The sequence below is a fragment of the Zonotrichia albicollis genome, chromosome 6 (genome assembly GCF_047830755.1).
Source record: "Zonotrichia albicollis isolate bZonAlb1 chromosome 6, bZonAlb1.hap1, whole genome shotgun sequence".
Classification (NCBI taxonomy): Eukaryota; Metazoa; Chordata; class Aves; order Passeriformes; family Passerellidae; genus Zonotrichia; species Zonotrichia albicollis.
The window spans coordinates 7060680-7076767 of record NC_133824.1 but is presented as its reverse complement, the minus strand read 5'-3'; the positions used below and the strand labels follow the sequence as shown (position 1 = coordinate 7076767).

Here is a 16088-nt window from a genome sequence, read left to right as displayed (position 1 = left end):
AAGGTGACCTAACAGGGAACTGTGCTAATATTGTTTATACACTCATTTGATCTGAAGCTTTTTTTCCAGTCCACAATTGGCATATGCCTGCAGCCCTTCTTTCCTTCACCCATTTGTTCATGACATTCATGGGGGTGAGGGCAGTGGGAGGGTTAGTTGTGGGCAGGCTTTTGGCACAGTGCTTACTCTGGCTAAGCACTTCTCATCTGGAAGGCAAGTGATCATCCTGTAGTAGAGATGTCACTTTGTGAAGTTGTTCCTTCTTTTTCCTCTCCAACATTTGTTTTTCCAGTCTGTTTATCCTGGAAGCAGCTTGGGGCAGACATTTGTCCTTACAGTGCATTCACGCAGCTTCTGACACAGTGAATTGGACCTTCCTTTGGACCCCAAAGAATTGCTGAGCAGCTAAAAGTCCTGACATAGCAACAAGAGGAGAGAAACCTTGAGGGCAGTGTGGGGACAGAGGCACCGTGGGAGGCACAGCATCTTCCTGTGGGAGTGGGAAGAACATCTCCAATGCAAGTCCATTGAGAGGACAGGGTGGGGACAGTGTCTTCTGGTGTAGCTGTACTTATTATGTACTTGGGATGGACCAAGCCCTTGGTTGGTGGCATGGGATGGCAGGCTCTGAGCACTGCAGGAATGAGTGGACAGCTGTGCTGACAAGGCAGAATTGATATACAGTGAAATAGATCTGTTTTGAGAAACTGGTGTTCAGGTGTTTACCTGTATCAAAGTATCCCCAAATATTTCTTAGCCCCCACTACACCTGCTCCTGTTGTGTCTTTTCAACCTCTGTTGTCTTTACGCACCCTCTCTTTTCTGTTAATGATTTCCTATCTCTTGAATCAATAGTTTAGAAAGGCTGCTCTGTTTAGGATCAGAGAGGCCTGAGGAAATTTTTGTTGAAAGCAAAAAAACTTTTTATAGGACTGAGTTATGTCTCCTGATCTAAACAAATCTTATGTCCTGCCTGTCTCCTCTTTCACTGCTGTGGAGACACAACATCAGTTTTCTTTCAGGTTGTGAAGAAAGACTGGAAGAGAAGTGCTGAGGGGTAAGGAAGAAGATGGATTGATGGAGGTGGACAGTGTAGGGTAGCTGTTCCTCTGAGCACTTCCCAGCCAAGCATCTACCTGAATAACAGTAGTGTTTATGACTACAGAAATAAACTTCAATACAGTCCCAATTTCAAACTCTTTTTATCAATCCTGAGCAGAAAGTCTTACTGTTTGTCAAAAAAGTGAACAAAAAAACAAACTGGGAAATTAATTAACTTTGACTATCTTTTAATTGCTCATACAAATGATAAAATATTTCTAAAATAATAACCTCAAAACTGTTTTAAAAAATCCCTTGACAGGATCCTTTTAAATTTACCAGTGACAGAATGATTGCAAATATATAAAACAGCTGCTTTCAGATGCAGGTAAGCTGCTATTGAACAGAGATAAAATCCTAACTGTTTATGCCTGCATTTGATGATAGTGCTGTAGAGTATTGTGTTATTTAATAATGTATTCAAGCACCTGTTTAGAGAAGGTATATTCCACTATGGTCCAAAATTAAAACAACCCCATTACTTGTCAGGGTTTCATTCATAATTCTTGTATCATGCTCTGATTAGAGTATACATTGAACCTCAGATGAGCATTACCTAAGGCACATTGAGTTAAATGTACTATATAAACTAGGCACAAACCACAAAGCTACCTTTAACTTGCACAAAACAGCAAGTGGAAATTGATTAAAATATGCATTCTACTAATATAACGGCTGGTCTCAGTATAAAAATTAATTAATGCTAATAGTACACAATCAAAACTGCTTTTAGAAATCTTCTTAGAACATTAACTAAAATGTTCATCTTTTTAATGCATTTGACTGAACCTCTGAGACTAAAAGCTTTGCTTCCTCCATGCAAATGTGAAAAAAAATCACAGCCTGAATTTTCAAGTGGTTATTTTATAGCAACCTCCCCCAGCCATTTGCTTTTGGATTTCTTGTTAACCTGAGCCTGGTCCCAGGCCATGTGTGAGGTTGTACTATTAGCTACTACAGATTAAGGTGGCAGCCCTGGGAATCGAGGCCAATAACATATGCAGATTGAGCCACAGAGCAGAGAAGGAGATAACTATATGAAAAAAAAAGGGGAAAGGGTACTGTGTTTAAAGAGGCAGCACAGCAATATTCTAGGCTTTCAGCTCACAGATATTCTGAACATAAGGAGTGAATATTTATCAAAAACCAAAAAACCAAAAAAGTCCCAAAAAAACAAAACAATGAACCTCCAGGACCCTCTCTTCCTCTTGGTTTGTTTGGTTGGTTTTTTACATTTGGGCAAGATACTTCACTTCATTGAGATGAATTTTCCTCAGCTGGTTTAATTTCCAAAATATAAAACTTTAAAGAGTCAGTTCGGTGTGCACAGCAAGGGTCCAATCTTCTAGGGTCTAATCCTGCTGTTGCAGGATCTTGCTTTGTGAGAGGGGCTTTGGTGTGGGCTCAGACTCTGAGCCTCCAAATTAGGAATTCCCTTTTGATAGTATCAAAACTATCTGTATCATTGGTGCATATCCCCAAGAAAAAAACCTTTAATATAAGTTTTGAGTTATTTAATAATAGAAGTGGGTTTGAGACATCCTTTTTATATGTATATATATACATATATATACATATATATATATGTGTATATATATATATATATATATATATGCACACACTGGCACACACATAACCATAACTACATTTATAAGTAGAAGGTTCCATTTATTCACAGGTACTGAGTTCTCTTTCTTTTATTTGTCCCCTCTCCTTTCTATTCCATCTGACTTTGCTCTCCATTTCTTTTCTGTTTTTCCAAATACTCCTTAAACATTTCTGAATTTTAGGTCTGCTTTTCCTGCATTTCTTCAGATACCTCTACATCTTTCTAAAGGTACTTAAAACCACAAAGACCTGCTTAAAGGCATGCTACCAAAACCTACAGAAATAGCAACAACTTATATTGCAATATGTATTTTTCTGGATCTCATCTGTCAAGATATTCAACAAGAGCTCTCAAAAACCTGGAACCTTGACATACATGGCTTTTCACAGTTGCATCATCGATCAGATTTTTGCCATTTATATTTCTAGCAATGGTTGTGATGAAATTTGTGGCATCGCTGAAAAACACAGAAAAAAAAAAAAAAAAGAATCTTCCTTTCAATGATGTAAACGTCTCCAAACTTCTCTCTTTGTAAATCCATTTAGCAATGTGGGCAAACAGGAATCTTAGATTCAGTTTCCAGCTCCTACATAAGTTGGTGAAGGTTGCTTGGACTCCTCATTTGTCAGGTTCTCATCTTCAGAGGAAGGAACTACAACTTGTTTATCCTTGGCTCCTTTGCTGTTTTGTTAAACTAGTTTTGGTTAAATTTTACATTTCTCTGGGGAAACTTGGGGAAGTGTATTGAGAACAAACCACCTCCTGTCTTCAGCAGCTGCTCCCTTCTGCTTGTGTACCAAAGTGGCCAATTTGCCATTTTCTCTGTCTTGCTTTGGGTACATATTTCATTGCCCTTTGCTTTTTGTGCAGGTACAGCATATTGTCTTTGTTCTCTTCTAGGCTTACAGTGACCTGGGCCATCTGAGCCACAAATATCTGTCACTGCTGTCACAGAGATCCAAAGTGGTGCTCCTCTATGGAAGGATACTCTCAAGGCAATCACTGATGCTGTCTGTTCCAGGCTTTTTTCATTGCCCTTATACATTTTAATAACCAAGCCATTAACATACAGAAGCTTTTCATCATAAGCCAGGTGAGAGGTAACTAGACTTTTTTTTTTTTAATTTGCATTTTTTCTAAGTTTCAGAAAAAATTTAAAATTACAAAGTCTCAACAGATGACTTAAGGAGACATTATTAATGGGAATATTAAACAATTACAATAAAACCTTTAATGTAATTGCACAAAATATTAATCCACCCTTCCAAATGGAGTGAGTAGTTGTAAGTTTTGAGAGGACAGATGGATGTGTGCTAGGCCATCTAGCTTGAGAAATCAGTAAGCTACCTAGGAAGACATGGATAACTGGACCTGTGGGATACTCAGTGCTAAGTGATCCTAAAAGGAAGGCATCTTTCTTTTAACAGTATTTACAGTCACACATTAGAGAAATTGTTAATCATTAAAGAATTATCCTTAAGGAGAAAATAGAATCCATGGTTAGATTACAATTTCTCTCTGGGGATGATGAATTATTGGTAGTTCTAAGAAAGGCTCTTTTCATTATTTCAAAGCACACAGAGATGAATTTTGAGGTGATGAACATGGCTAAAATTTGGTGAAAGCCCACTGTGAGGGGGTGAGCAGCACGGGTGGCTTGAATCTGAGAACTGCTAAGACACTCACTCGCTGTTCCAGCTACATTCAGCAAGATTGCTAATCAGTGCCTCAACTTAAGGAAAAGCTCTTTGCTTTAACAGAAGTGCTTACCACAGCACAGGTTCAATGGAGCAAATATTTGATCCAGGGAAATCCTGTACAACATGGATTTTATTTCAGTGTTTTCCTTGATCATATCACAACAATTACATAAAATCTAATGCAGGAGTAGATTACCAGGGAAAATCATAGGTCCATCTAGTATAATGTATTTTAGAAATAGCTTGTAATAGATATTTAAAGAAAGCATTTCAAAAGATATAAAATACAAATTATTTCCTAGTATAGTATTCCAGTTTCTGTTAATATGTTGTGCAAGAGGATTCTGAGCTGAATGGGACATCTGATGTCGAGAGGCAGATTTTCCTTTCATGGTTTCCAACTGTTCTCTGTTTAAGATAGTAGCATTCAAAACATATTCTGCAAGGACCTCCACTGCTGTACCCAAAGATACTTCCCTTAGTTTGTTCTAAATCTGATATTTGATATTCCACTTTGGACAGTTAATCCAAATTACTTTGTCTTTTTTCTTTTTTTTTTTTTTTATATAATATCTAGTACGACTTATTAGTTATCTTAACTTCAGGGTTTTTCCTTTTATAGGTTTGAATTTTATGTCACTTGACCTTTCATCACTCAGCTACTCAAAATTGTGTTCTTCTCATTAAACTTAACTCTGAATACCAGATATCTAGTCTGAGCTCATTCTGCCCTCATTTTAAGAGAAACAGAATCCCTCTTTGGCTGGAAACACTGTTCCTTCCCTCAGTGTTTTATAAAATCTCCTTTGATTCATTCCTCTACAAGCCTTCTAATTCTGTGTTTCTTCTTTTGATATTTCCAACTAATTTACCCAGTAGAGAAATTAGTCTTATTATTTCATGGTTTCCTGAGTTTCCCTTCCTGCTACAAAATGCTTTAAATAATTTCTATTGCATTTTCCACCTTCACTCTTTTGGTACTGAGGTAAATTTAAGCACTAGGTTACACACCGCAGTGGGTAGTTTGGTAATTTCATATTTGAGTTCCTTTAGAGCTCTTGCATCATCTAGCCCTGATGATTTGTCACTATTCATTGTATAGACTTGTTCTTAAACCCCTTTTATGACATATCATAATAAGACTGTTATTCAGATTTGTCCCTCCATAAAGAATAGTTCCAGTGTAGAAACCTCTCAGTGCTCCTCTGCACCAAATATTGATATGAAGAATATGAAGAATTCATTCAGCATTTGTGACAAAGCCTTATCTTCCTGGAGAGTTCTTCATACACCTGCAGGCCTGGTTGATTCCCTGGCAGGATTCCTGCTTCTGAAGTATTTGGGGAAAAAAAAAAAAAAAAGAAAAAGAAAATATTATGTCTTTAGCAAACTATTCTCCAAAATTTCCTAACTCTTGCATTCATTTTGTGTTTAGGCTGCTACAGGTTATATTCTAGTTGATTTATCTTTATCAGAAAATATAGCATGTGACACAACAAATAAAGGAAGCAAACAAGTAGGATTTTGGGGCCAGGGAAAGAGAGATACAGTGACAAAAATACAAGATTTAGCTATTCTTAAACAATCAAAACCACCTCCAAATGTCAATGCATGCCTACAGATATTGTGCAAAGGGTGAATTCTACTAAAGAGTGAGAATGATAGCTAATTCCACTGAGGATCTTGAGGAACAAAAAAAAAAAAAAGTTAATTTCCAATTTAAATATTTTTATCAGATTTGAGAAAACTTGCATGTATTTCTGATGTCCACAGTTTGGGGAAAGACTGCAACAAAGGGCAGTACAATATTTTTTCTTTCATTTTAATGGTGAAATGATTTCAGACCGAAGAGTTATTGCAATGAGTTTCATAATACTATTAGTAGAAAAGTTTTATTGGTTGGCTTCAAAAATTTTCATCCAGCTTTCAGTTCAAATTTACAGTTACATTTGTATATTCCCCCTTTTAGTTCATTGTCATCCTAGATTTTCAAGAAGTCTTCATTAATATCAGCATCTTCTTTTTCTCCCTTTCTTTCTGTATTTTACTTAGAGAAACAGAAAATAGCTGAGTTTAAGTGTAACTTTCTCCTCTCTATCTGAATTCCACCAACTGAGCAATAACATCCATAACTGGAAGGAATTCTGCACAAAATGTGGTTGTGTATTTAATGACTTAAACATCGAAGAAATAGTGCAAAAAGATATATTAAATGGAGAGAATAGTTGTGGAAAAACTAACCATGGTTTTCCAATAGATTGATCTTGTTTGCAGTCAATTTTTAGGAGCAGGTTAGAAATTTGGAAGAGGAAGAGAAAACAAGAAAATTAAGTAGCTGAAAACAGATGTTTTCCAGAAGCTTTTTGCTTATGCTGCTCATAGAACTCATTGTGATTTCAGTCCAAGGACAAAGACTCAGGACATAACAGTAGGGCACAGACATATATCTTATCCTCCTTTTCCCACAGTCACTGAAGATTTAAAATAAATAAATTTAAAAAATTGAAGAAGTCTGAACCTTAACTTCTACGAGGTGGTCCACATCATCAGCACCAACTGTGGATCAACGAAACAAGAAAACTGGTTGAGAAGATTTTAAGGGAACACACCTTCCTCCACATGGTTTCTCCTCTGACAAATGCCTTCATGTCATGCCCAGTGACCAGAGTTCATGTCTTGAATTTTACTGCATTTCTGACAAGTCTTTGTACCTTAGAAGGGCAAAGAATAATCATTGAGGTAGCTATTATTGTGCACTATGAACAAGGGAGCATCACAGGGCTTGTGTGGTTGGTTTTCCACTAGTCATTTCTCTCCATCAGAGCTTTTAATATACAGATTTTGTTTGCAGTTATTTGCCATGTTTAAAACTTTAAAGAAGAATAAATCATTCTCCATTTTCTTCTATTTACCAGTCCAACAGTAAGTAAAAAACACAGAAATCTTATTCTTGTAACTTTGTTCATGAAAATTACTTGTTTCATGATTACTTTAGTTGATTTTAATGGAGATAATTATATCAAGGAGGTGTTCTCTCTTGTGGACTAGTTTTCAGCATAAGATTTTTGGATAACTCCAGGTAGAAATGCCCCATTTTGGACCTAGATCTGAGGCAAGGCTGAGAATCTCTGTTAAGGGTCTAATTCTTGTGAGGACACTAGTGCAAAAATGTTTTGTTTCTTCATTTTGTGTACTGAAATTTTACTGTATCTAAGTATTGAAAGTGGAATGACATCAAACCTTTTCTGACTAGATTGTGTCTTTCTGAAGCCAGAAATGTTGGTTTCTTCTGCTAGAAATTTTCAAGACAGTTACAAGTATATGTAACTTGGCCATCTCAGAAAGAAACAAAAATAAATATTCATCATGGACTGACTATTCTGGGAGTAGGACTCCATTTGGTTGAAAAGTATTGTTTCTTTCTAAAAAAAATAATGAGATTATAAATAAGAGCTGAACACACTTCTTATTTAACTGTGTTTTCCAAGTTTTTGTTTGAAAAACATGTAACTTCCTTGATAAGAAGTAATGATCTTTGTGTTCTAGTGCAGAAAGATGTGCAGATGGTAGGGAAAGGTGCCAGCTAAGGTGACACTCCAGTTCACATGAACTGGTCATGGCCACACAGCTGTGCAGAGCCCTCCATCCAGAAAGCATCAGGATCTTGGTCTGAGAAAGACTAAGTAGGGTGTTAGTATTTTTTCACACTAAAAACAAAAAAGAGGATAACTAGTCAAAATTTTCTTCTTTGCTTTCAACTTTTAAAATCATACATTCACAGTTTGTGGTCAGATAGTTGAAGTACATATAGAGATTTCTGTCCTCACCTGGAACAGTGGGTGCTTTTTGAAAAGGCAAAACAGAGCTTTTTCAGTTCAATGCTTGCAGTATATTTAAACAATTAAACACCAGATTTCATATCAGCAAGCATGTACTTTTGATTTCATTACTTTATTTTGCTTGAGAAAGCAATTGATCTGTTGGAAAAGCAGATAAAGTATATACAGCATATTGTTGTTATTGGTCCTCTACTGCCTAAAGCTCTAGAGAACATTTTCTTTTCAATTTCACTGAATATGTTTCCACATAACATAGAGTGTTACTCGGGCTGCAGTGCACAATGTCTCAACATATCCATATGCTTATAGGTCTCATAGTCTCACAGTCAGGAGTAGCAAACTTACAGATTCTATACCATAATATTATTCACTTCGATACTTCATCTCAGACACAGTGAACTGTTTACAAGCATCTTAACTTGGCATTCTACAGATAGCTGTTTCTCCTGTTTACAAACAAGTTACATTAACATAATGATTCTGCAATTACATAAAAAGATTACCAGACCACTTGAAAATCCCCTACTAGCATTCTCATTTATATTAGTGTACTGTTCTCAATTAGAGTAATGTATGTCTGATGATTCACTTTACTGCAAAACTTAATTTGGATTTCTTGTTAATTCACATTGTGCCAGTGTTTAGCACCAAATATTAATAAATGCCTCTGATTTCTTTTCTGCCAGAAATAAAAAATAAAGTTAATCGGACTGTTTCGTAGAACAATTATTAGGTATCAAAGCTTATTACTTGATTGCTGCAAAATAGCCCACCTTCAGCAGGCACATCACAACTGGTTGATTTTCTGAGAGGGGATAAATAAATTTCCCTGAGTCAATGGGTAATAATTGGTGGTGACAGAGACATCAGTGGCATCCAGACAGTGATCATCTCATTGCAGGAGAAAGCTAAGATGAGAAGAAAGTAAAAGCTGCCCTCATTTGCAGAAAGTTATCTTTTCAAGCTGATCATTAGCTTGCACTCAGGACAAGATGTTCATCTGCCCTCATCTGTAGAGCCAAGTTATTATAATGGAAGCCACCAACAGGCTAAGGAGGGAAGGAATTTAAAAGTTTGTGAGAAATGTATCTTAAAAATCTGTTTAAGACAATATGAAAAACTGCTCACGTACATACAAATAGGTGAAAATTCTTTTTCAGCTTTATTTACCTGAGAATGAATTTCAGTTTGAAGAGGCCTTTATGTCGTTTCAGGCAAAGCACCTAAGATATAAGCAATTTTCAACAAGAGTACTACACATTTGTCTTTATAACAATTTGTATGTAACAGCTTTTATGCAAATGATGCTAAAGTGGCACCTTTTTTCTAAATTGGACATTTTTATGGTTATAATTTTCTTCTGTAATAACAGCAAAAAAAATGGTTGTCCCAGTGGAGTTGAGCATTTCATCTCTAGTGCTGTTTTGTGAAGTTGGAATGACAAGTTTCTTTCATTTGCACAAAGAATGACAAAAAGAAGTATTTTTTGTCATTCTTGTCTGACTTGGTTGAGGCAGTTACACTTGGAAGCAGCACCAGTCCCCTGACACCAACCTTTTCTCTGCCATCAAGAATGGTATCATAAAGTCATGATAAAACTTAAAGGAACTAAAAAATATTGCATTCTCTCTGCTTCTGCTCTTTGAAGGACATAAATCACTTTGTTTAAGTAGTTGCTGCTTTGGTGTGGTCTTTGGCATTGATTCACACTCATTCTCCAGAGGTCAGAAAGGTGACTTTTACAGACCATGATTTTAGATCTAATTAACTATGATACAAGAGAATTTATGCATTTCATGCAAACATTCCAAGGCATTAGTATAATAAACCAAGTAAAATAGGCAGGTTCTTTTTGCTTAATTGACTATGCAGTTCTGCAACAGTGATGTGAGAAATTTTGGGTCTTTAACAACGATTAAATTCTATCCTAGCTACCAATTAATTAGTGATCTGTAACCAGGAAACTTTATGATGGATGATTTTACCTCCATGAAGTGATAAATTGGTAGACTTTAATTGAGACGTACAATAAGGTTAACAAAATCTAATTGAAATCTGATACTTCATCTCATAAAGTAGAATCTCATAAAATATAATTAAATGTACTATTTAGTAAAAAACTCACAAATGTTTATTTGAATGTGAACAGCCAATAAATGCTGAAGCCCCTTGTGTGTCCCTCTCTAAACTATGTAGGTAATATCTATGCACCGTCTATACATAAACTATAAATTGAAAGTCTATTTTTAATCAATCTTCTGATTTTTATTTCTGCTACTCGAACATTTCCTCTAGTGCTCCTTGGCATTCTGAACATTGGCCTAGTGTGCTGTGTTTGTTGGGACAGAGTTATTTTTTTCACAGCAGCTAGCATGGGGCCATATTTTAGGTATGTACTGAGAACAGGGTTTATAACACCAAAATGATGGTGTTTTTGCTGAGGGCTGCCTACACAACATCAATGCCTTTTCTGCTCCACATCCCACCCCACCAGTGGTCTGGCATGCACAGGGAGCTGGAATGGGACACAGCTGGGACAGATAACCCCAAGTTATGCCAAAGGGACTCTGTGCCACATGACATGGTGCTCAGCATATAATGTGGGGAAAGAAGAAGGAAGGAGGGAGCCATTGTAGGGATGGTGTTTGTTTTCCCAAGGCGCAGCCATGCTTAATGGAGCTCAGGTTTCCCAGTGATGGCTGAATGCCTGCCTGCCCATGGGAAGTGGTGAATGAACCTCAGTCTGTCTGTATATCCAGGATAACTCCATCCCAGGTGCAGAATCTGGCACTTGTCTTTGTTAAACTTCATTCAGTTCGTGACTGCCCAGTCCTCTAATTTGTCAAGGTCTCCTTGCAGAACCTCTCCCTTCAAGGGAGCCCACGGCTCCTCCTGGTTTTTTATCATTGACAAACTCACCTTTGAGTCCTGTGTCCAAGTTGTTGATGAAGAAGTTGAAGAGAATTTTTCCTAAAATGGAGCCCTGCAAAACCCCACTAGTGACCTGTTGCCAGCCTGATGTCACCCCATTCACATTTGAGGCATGTCACAGAGCTAACCTTTATTATTATAGTAATGAAATGAAAAGTTAAGTTCAACCCTTTTTTTTTTTTTTAGTGTGCTTATAGGCTAGAATGGTTTTCCTTAGAAATACATTATTTTCTCTCTCTGCTCAACAATTTCTGTCATTGAAGTTCCTATGCTTTGCATTGTACCTTCCATTTCAGCTATACAGTATCTATACATATAATTGTTGAACTGCCAGGGGAAACCATGACTTGAGACATCCTAGAATTTCAGCCAAGGCAAAGTTCAAATCCATTAAAGCTATACATCTATATGCAAAAGGAATTTCCTGAAAAGAATGACTGTAGGAGGACTATATTGATAAGTATATTAGAATGTTAGCACTGAAATTTTGCTTCTAAATTCCTAGAATAAAACTCTGGTCATTAACATTTCTATAAAGACATACCCATAACCTGCATCCTCCTATCCCTGAAAAAGAAAAAAAAAGCAGTGGATACAGCTGATGAGGTGAAATGTTTTGTATGCTTGAGGCACTCCCGCAGAAACCATGTCGTCTTTAATCATTTGGATTACTTAAATAATTTCACAGTATACCATCTAATTTATAAATATCTGCTTATTAAGAAACACTTCTTGTATTATGGAGGGGAGGGAGTGGGTTAATACATTATTTGCATTTTAGAAGCAGAAATGTCTTTTTCTTGGTACAATATTAATTAATACATACTTTGTACATTTAATAGTGCCTTTTATCCAGGGACCTCAAAACATCTCCAGATTTTTGCAAGTGGGCAAACTGAGGCAGATAACAACTAGGCAGCATTTGCAAGGTCACTCTGTATGTTCCTGGTGGAACTCACAATGGATACTCTAGTGTGTTGACTAAGAATCCTGAAACCAACCCCTCTGGCCCACTGTACTGCATGAGCAAATCTATGAACACTAATAGATTTATTAATGTTTTGACAATCTAATGGTTTACTTAGTTTGACATACCTTTAGGGCTTTATAATTAAGGAAATACGTGTTAACATTGGTATTAAAATACTTTTTTGTCAAATATTCAGTGGAATCAAGTTAACAAATGCTTGTCTTTCTGTCCCTGAAAACTAGAGAGGAAAACAGCTCATATGGGATGTGGAATAAAAGGGCTGTTTTCACATAAAAAGATTATTTCTTTTAACTCTTCTAAATGCAATTTTGAAAATAATTTGGAGCATATATTAATCATCACTCAACAAGCAGGGCTGAAAAAGAACCTGTTTAAAAAAATATTTTTTAAAATTTATTTTAAAAGTCCAAATCATGTCAGACCTAATGCATCTGCACCATGACCTCTGCACTTTTCTGGTAACATAAAAGCACCTGGAGGCGTGTATATATGTTAATATACTCATCTGTGATGGTCTATGGAGTTTTAGTCTGAGAAAAATATATCTCTTCAGTGTTGCCTTCTATATTTGCTATTAATTTAACTCAGTAGGAAAAATGAAGTGATAGGAGTTCTTGGTGAAGTGATAGTGTTTTTAGTTTCATACACTATATTTACATCTGGCTAAAAGACTTTTTTGGTGCTACCTCTGCTAACTGGAATGATCACTGCATCATGAATAATCAAATGAGATTAGCCAACTGTGTCCAGGTCCAATTGTCCTCTTATTGTCTACAGAAAATGCATCCTTTAGTTTTAGACTACTTTATAGTCCACTACCATAATCCCTGATAGCCTATCACCAGAAAAGCACCTGAATTCCTTCCTTTTTTTTTTTTTTTCCTTAAAATATTAAATGTTCTTTATCTTGTTTATCTGCTGGCTGTCTGTAGCATGCATGAGCGTTCCCTATCCCTGTCATCCTGGTGCATTTTGTGCTTTGTTAATTATGAAAATCACATGGTGATTACAAAGCCTTCATGTGCAAATCAGAAAACATGATGCACACAGTTACACATAGCCATTTACCACACTCACCAGTAACTGCAGGATGTCAGGAAGAACGCTTACAATTCCCCTTGCAACATTATTTCTCCAAAGCATCCCTTTCCTACAGCAAGGTAATGGGGTGAAGGAGGCACAGATCCTCATCTCCCTAACCTTGGTGTAAATTAAGAGCAGCCCCTCTGAGATCAGTGCAGTTGCTCTGAATAAGCAACAGAGATCAGAGTCTGGCTCAGGAATTTTGCATACTCACTATTAAACTTGGAAAAGGGAACCCCTGTCTGTCTCAATTTCCCAAGTGCGATCTGTCACTAACAAGGCACACACACATTAATTGTGTGTTTTAAAACTTTGTTTGGTTGAACTTGTCATCCTAGGCTAAAATTGTGTGACCTAACTTGTAGTAGCTTTTGCAGTGAAGGTATCATTTACTGTTGAGTATATTTTACTGTGCTGTTATAGATCTTTTCACTCAACCAGCTGTCTAACATGTTGAATAGTCTTTCATCTTGTCAAACACTTCCATTCCCCTTTCTACAGCTTTCTCAGCCAGCATGTACACACCTAATCAATCTAATGCCACTGTCTCCAGACTTTAAAACCAAAAAGCACTGCCCAAACTACTTTTTTAAAGAGACAGTCATCCTTTTCCAGTAAATTCATCATCAAGAGGACAGATAAATTGTTAAATGAGAAGAAACACATCTCAGAAACTGTTACTCTAGGTCCAGCCTCAGAGCTCAGGTTCACTCGCTGAATCTGTCATTCAGTAAAGGCTGTTGGGGGCTCCCCTTCACACTGATCATGTATATGTTAATGTAATTTAATTTAATAAACATCTTACACATGGAACTGAGTTTAAATCCTCTTGCTTTTGCCTGCTTATACTTATTTTTTTTCCATTTTTAGACAAACAAGATTAGTCTGCCACAATCTGTTCAATGCCATTTTTTCTTTTTTTTTTAAGGTTCCTTATCCTTCATCAATGGGAACTCCATTAGTAGATTGATATTTACATCATGCAGGAAGCAGGCAAGAAAAAAATCCATTGGCATTACTTTCAGGTGGGCCTTGCTACGTGATATAGTGTATGCCTTACATGGTATGGACTATTCATTAGGGCTGTTTTTATTTTTATTACCTTTATTTTTATTAGATATATTACCTCCTGAGACTGTATGAAGTGAACCATGTCACTGGGTGAGATTACTACTCAGTTAATAGCAGTCCTGGAATCAGTCAGTTGGGAATAGGCTATGTTGCAAGAACCTCTAAAATGTGAATATATGTGGTGGGGGACAGGCTAGCTTTCCAAAGGGGAGGGTTTTTCTTTTGTTGATGGATTCTCTTGTGGAACATTTTTCAATTGCATGCTCATTTCTATATGTGCTTTTAGTTAAAACAGATAGCAACACCTGAAACAAACACTTTTATAGCCGGCAGGTACAAATGAAATACAGAGGCCTGAACAAACAGGTAGAGGTGGGTGCTTTGTGTTTTCAGTCTGATTTTGAATTCCTAAGGATGGAGGGAGGTAAAGACACTTCAACCTTTAAGCCCCTTTGACATTCACGAAGTGCTAAAAGTCAGCTGGGGTCTCTGCTCTGACAAATTTGCATCTCTTTGAATATGACGCTTGAAAAGCCAAGCCGCGAGATTAAATTTTGCCATGGAGAAAATGAGAAAGGCTTCCATCTCCCAGGTCTACTGGGAGGATCTTTATGGTTGATTTACTTTTTTTAAATAAATGTTTCTTTATGTGTTTTCTCTAGTTTGTGTCCAGCCTTCCTCTATCATGCATGCTGTAACTTCTGCCAGTTATATCAGCCCACAGTAAGTCAACCTGGGCAGAGCACAAGGTGAAAGAATATTTCAATCCAAACTGCATACCCCTTCTGTGTTTTCTGATTAAAATTTGCAAGCAAACCTTGGAATAAACTATACCTGACATGACTTCTAAAATAATTTACGCTGTTTATAAACCATAGGCTAAATCCTACAAACCTTCCCTGTGCCATTTGTATGCGGAAGGGCTGCAGGTTTGCAGGAGAGGGCCCCACAATGTAGCTGAAACCTTATGTTAGAGGACAACAGGCAGAATAATGATTATAGGGAAGCCATAAAAATATTAAACTGATTATCCATTAAATAAAATCCACTAAAGTATGAATTATCTAATGAGCTGCTGCTGTGCTTTAGACTGAGTTATCCTGCATTAAGTTAACACTGACACCACAGACTCCTGTGGAACTGTGGGGAGGGTGAGGGCAAGTTCGACACCCATTTAAGTGTAGAACTGTTTCAGCTAATGACAAATAAAAAGGTGTATGTAAGGCAAATGTTTCAAGGTTTATAGAAGCTTATAATATGGACTGTTTTTATTTGTTAAGCATTTATGGCAACTCCTGAATTTATAACCATGTCAGCAAAAAACTTTTCACAGATGTTAAATGTAAACATTGTTTTAATATTCATTGATGAAATCCCAAGCACGCTGCTGTTATCCTTGCATTATTAAATAAGTATAGGGCTTGAAATCATATCAGATTTTACAAAAAAAAATTTAATACGCCTTCATTGTATCTACATTTGCTACTACGGGATACTCATTATTTTTGGAATTTCTAAAGCAGAATAAACATTTTTTTGTAAGCTAAGAGACGACTCCCTCAAAGCTTTACTTTACTCTGTCTTTGTTTCCTCAGTGTATGTGAAATGTGTATATAATAGTATCATGCTCAGAGCCAGTAGGAGATATTGTGTGTGAAGGGTTTTTTTTCCCTCTACACAAAAATTGTTTGCAAGTTCTGTGCACAGCAAAAGCTATGAAAAATCACGTATAGCTAGTTTTCCCTTTTTATTTTTATTTCCTT

The 16088-nt window shown here is 36.6% G+C and overlaps 1 long non-coding RNA gene across 2 annotated transcripts in view; it reads left to right on the top strand.

The window, feature by feature from the left end:
- LOC113458777 (uncharacterized) overlaps window positions 1-15735 on the top strand; it is an 86378-nt gene extending 70643 nt beyond the window's left edge. The window contains exon 7 of one of the 2 annotated variants that reach the window (XR_012580700.1): window positions 14183-15735. This is a non-coding gene — a long non-coding RNA (uncharacterized LOC113458777). Of the gene's footprint in view, window positions 1-3610; window positions 3800-14182 lie in introns of those variants that run through there. The other variant, XR_012580701.1, reaches the window with a different exon arrangement.
- Window positions 15736-16088: the final 353 nt, after the last annotated feature.